Source organism: Silene latifolia, chromosome Y, assembly GCF_048544455.1.
Source record: "Silene latifolia isolate original U9 population chromosome Y, ASM4854445v1, whole genome shotgun sequence".
Taxonomy (NCBI): Eukaryota; Viridiplantae; Streptophyta; class Magnoliopsida; order Caryophyllales; family Caryophyllaceae; genus Silene; species Silene latifolia.
In genome coordinates, this window is record NC_133538.1 from 269,343,252 (window position 1) to 269,348,048 (window position 4,797).

The 4,797-nt window shown below is 40.4% G+C and overlaps 1 non-coding gene across 1 annotated transcript; it reads right to left on the reverse strand.

Annotated features, from left to right (window-relative positions):
• Window positions 1-235: 235 nt before the first annotated feature.
• Window positions 236-342, reverse strand: LOC141636300 (small nucleolar RNA R71). Its single transcript, XR_012540921.1, has one exon. It is a non-coding gene; the product is annotated as a small nucleolar RNA R71 (small nucleolar RNA).
• Between the last annotated feature and the right edge of the window lie 4,455 nt (window positions 343-4,797).

Sequence of the window (4,797 nt, forward strand, 5' to 3'; positions counted from 1 at the left end):
GATGCCTAGTGAAGACCCTCATTCCCATATGGAAACTTTTTGTGACTATTGTGATGCGATTTGACAAACCGGTGTAACTCAAGACCAAATTCGATGGGTCTTATTCCCTTTTCCTCTAATTGGTACCGCAAAACAATGGTTGAAAAGCCTTGATAAGGCCACTCTTGGAATAGACTCTTGGAAGAAGTTGGCTCTAGCTTTCTACAAAAAATTCTACCCTCCGAAAAAGACTAACATGCTAAGAGCTCAAATTACGGGTTTTAAGCAAAGGGATGAAGAACCTTTGTATGAAGCTTGGGAGCGATTCAAAGGATTTTGTCGCTCATGTCCTCATCATGGACTTAGCGAGTGGTTCTTGGTAAAACAATTTTGGAATGGTCTTTATGAAGACTCAAGAAACATTCTCAACATGGGATCAAATGGTATGTTCACCGAAATTGACGACAATCAAACTTGGAGCAAGATTGAGGAAATGGCGGTCCATAATTCACAATATAGTAGACCTCGAAAGGCTACTAGAGGAGGAAAGCATGAAGTAGACTCTATTACTCAATTGGGTTCTCAACTTAGTGCTTATATTGATACCATCAAATTGAAGTTTGAGAAGGCTATGGCTAAACTTGAAGAAGCCTCAAAATCACCAAAGCATCATGTTAATGCCATGGTAGCATCTTCATCAATCTCAAGTGGGATATGTGAGAATTGTGGAACTTTGGGACATTACCAAAGTGAATGTAGGGGAACAAATGAACAAGTGAATGCTTTTCAAGCATACAAAAGTGGTACCCCTTATTCCAACTATTACAATGAAAACATCAAATTCCACCCAAATCTCTCATACAAAAGCCAAAATGTTCAAAACCCTCAACCAACATACACCCCACCTCCCATGAGAAACCAAAACCAAAGACCCTTTTTCAACCAAAACCAAGGTTATCAAAATCAAACTCCATACAATCAACAAAATGACCAAGGTTTTGATGTTAAAAAAGCGGTCCTCCAAATGCAAAAGAATCAACAAGAATTTTTCACTCAAATGCAAAAAGTTAGCCAAGCAAAAGACATCACCATCAACGACATCCTAGCCCACACAAAAATGTTGAAAACTCAATTGACCCAACTAGAATCTTCAAACTCTCAAAGACAAAAGGGGCAATTACCACCTCAAGGTTATCCCCCAAGACATGAAACAGTTAGTGCCATTCATTTGAGGAGTGGTACGAGATATGAAGGACCAAAGAAGCAAGTTGAGGATGAAGTTGTGGAAGCTAGTGACAAAGAAGAAGTTGTGCAAAACTCTAAGAAAGGAGAACCAACAAATCAAGAAGTTTCAAAGAAAAGTGAAGAAAAGGCCAAGGAGAAGGAGCCCATTGTGATTAGACTTCCATTCTCGAGTCGTCAAGCTAAGCCTAAGTTTGATGACCAACTTGTAAAATTCATGGAAATTGTGAAGAATTTAGAAGTCTCGATTCCTGTCACGGAATTAATCAATCACGTGCCGGCCTATGCCAAGTACATGAAGGACATCCTTACAAAAAAGAAGTCAATCCAGAAGCTTAAAACTATCGCCTTCACTAAGGTGAGTAGCGTAATCCTTCAAGGAAGTTCACCTCCGAAACTTAAAGATCCGGGAAGCTTCTCAATATCGTGTACCATTGGCGACACCACGATCAACAAGGCTTTGTGCAATCTAGGAGCAAGTGTGAGTGTTATGCCGTATTCGGTTAGTAAAAGGCTAGGAATGGGGGAGCTTAAATGTACCAACATCACACTCCAAATGGCTGATAGAACAACGAAGACACCGTTAGGGATATGGGAAGATGTTCCCGTGAGAATTGGCAAATTCTTCATCCCGGTGGACTTTGTCATTGTTCACATGAAAGAAGACTCCAATATTCCGATCATCTTAGTAAGACCTTTCTTGCACACCACGGGTGCGGTGATAGATGTGAAGCACAGAGAGCTTACTCTAGAAGTGGGAGATGAGACCATCACTTTCAATCTTGACAAGACCATGAGAGCTCCTCGATTACATGAACCATGATTTATGGTTGATAACTATAGCCGGAAGGATGATAGGAAGAAATCGAAATTCCAATGGAAAAAGAAAGTTAATGATGATCCATCAAAAGAGAAAGGAAATAGAAACAATGAGAGCTTGAAAAGCTCACCCATGACAAGTGAAGAGGATGGCTTTACTGGCCAAGACAAGAAAGAAGAAGAGTTGTCTCTATCAACTCAAGAAATTTTTAATGACCAAGTAGACGAAGTTTGCGGTCTTTGGGATGATTAGTTCGAAGGGATATTCAATCCCCATATTGGTAATGCTATCAACCAAGACCATCATGGAGAACAACAAGTGCAAAAATCTATTGAGGACCTTTATCATGATAATGAACAAGCTTTTGATTACTTCTTCAAGGTGTTGAGTAACATCAACAACACCTTGAATATGCCCCCTTGACATCTCACATTGGATGAGAGTTTGGTGAAGTCCTCCCTAAACCACCATTTGTAAATATTCTAACTCCCTAACTTGCATTTCAATTTTTTCATTGCATTTTTGTCATTTTCGGATTTATTTTTGTGCCTTGATCAAGATATTCATCATTTTGAGAGAAGTGAGGGAGGGACTTATGATTTTATTGATGTGTTGTGCTTTACCTTAGTGTGGGGATAGCAATTGCCTATGCTATTCATGCCTTTGTAGTGCCCCTACAATAAAGAACACGCGAATTGAAGAATGAAAATGACACGGGTTACGAAGTACCCACGGATGGACCTGAATCCGCGTGGTCACGGAGGAATCCGAGTGTCCAAACGGACAATCCGCTCGTCCTGAAGAACCTGAGCGTCCAATGTCACCATACGCTCGTCTGGCAGAGCTGCAGAATACAAAAAACTGGTCTGTAAGAGAATCCGAGCGTCTCAGTTGAGAATCCGCTCGTCTCATTCTGGACGGCCGTCCTTCAGAAAAGACGCTCGTCGTTTTTTGAGCAAAAAAGTCCAGTAATTTCTCTGTAAAGGAATCCGAGCGTCCCTCCAAAAAGACGCTCGTCCCTCAAGGAAGAATCCGCACGTCTTAGAAACAAGACGCTCGTCCTGTGGCGTCTTTTCCTAGGATAAAAATTGAAGAAACCGTTCGTCCCGATGACAAAGCTGCTCGTCTTCCCCTGCAGTTTCAAATATAACGGGTCTTTTTTACCCTCTTCCCTCATTCATTCTAATTTCTTCTACATTCAAACACTACCACTACCCAAAAACCCCAAAAACCCTCATCCTCTCCATCAACAAAAATAAAATTTCCTCAACCAAATTCAACAAAATCAAATCCATACTTCCTCACAACAAAAATTAAGAACTCCTTTTGCAACAACAATTGATTCAAACACCAAAGTCTTCAACTTTTGAGTCGATTTTTAGGATACTAAGCAACATTCATTCATCCTAAATCGATTTGGGTATCACTATAAATTAAAGATTTCAATCTTTCATTGGTGTAATCAAGCAAAGGATAATGGCAAGAACTAAAGGAGGTAACAAGGCACCCCCAAAGAAGACACTTTCCAAAAGGCAACAAGCTCTTCAAGCAAAACAATTGTCAAAGGCATTGGTAGTCCATGAGGCAAGGTTGGAGGTTCAACAAGGTCCCCCTATGGAAGCTACAACATCAACAACTCCGGTCACTGAGCAATTATCCAATTATCCGGAGGTAACTTTCTCTTCCGAATCTCATAGGGAGAAATTCATTCTCTTTGCTAAGAAAACAATCATGCCTACTAAAGTTTATTTGTGAAGATGCATTGTCAAAATTGGGTGTTCTTGAACAAACCAAAAACTTCTTTGAGTCTATAGGATTCGGTAATTTTTTTACAATGAAGGAATTGACATACCCCTCCCTCACCTTGGAATTTTTAAGTTATTTGAAAGTCACAAGGGTGGAGACTCGAACCAACATCGAGTTTCGTCTTGAAAATGTTGATAGACGCATAACTTATGGCGAATTGGGTAAGAAATTAGGCCTTAGTGATAACCCGAAATATACAAAGACTCTTATCAAATATGACCCCGTTCCTCTTTGGATGGCAATTTCCGGGAAGAAATTCGTGCGTTTTCATGATTGTCGTGCTCTATTAGTCCACCATCCGGGCATTAGAGTATGGCATAAGGTCATTGGGATACTTTGATAGCAAAAAATGGCACTAATCACCTTACCAAACTCGATTGTATTCTTCTTGAGTCAGCCTTGAACATAGGAAGGGAATTTAAAAAGCCATATAATGCTATAATACTTTTGGTTGAACGATGGCTTAATGTCGATTGTGGCAAAGAAGGCACCCCCTTTATTGTAAATGGAGGACTAGTTACCCATTTGGCTAAGCATTTTAACCGGGATTTCAACAAAAACAACACCTATGTGTCGGTTAAAGGAGGCCATCTTGTTGATATGGACACCATGATTCACAAGTTCAAGTGGGTCAAGCACGTCACTCTTGACGACAAATATGGGTGGTTAACCAATGAAGCTAGATCTTTCACCTTGCCTTCCAAAATTTGCCGATTGAATGTTCACCGATCGAACTACCTTCTCCCACTCTCCAAAGAGACCGAGTATATCATTCAACAACAAAGAGACGAGATTGTCGAGCCCTCCTCCTCCATTATCACCCCAACTTACCCATTTGAATACCAAGAGTTCAAACCCAAGGATGTCGAAGTGGGAAATGATTACTTGACACTACTCATGATGGAAATGCACAAGCAAGCTTACAATGATAGAGTGGATGCTTACAAGGC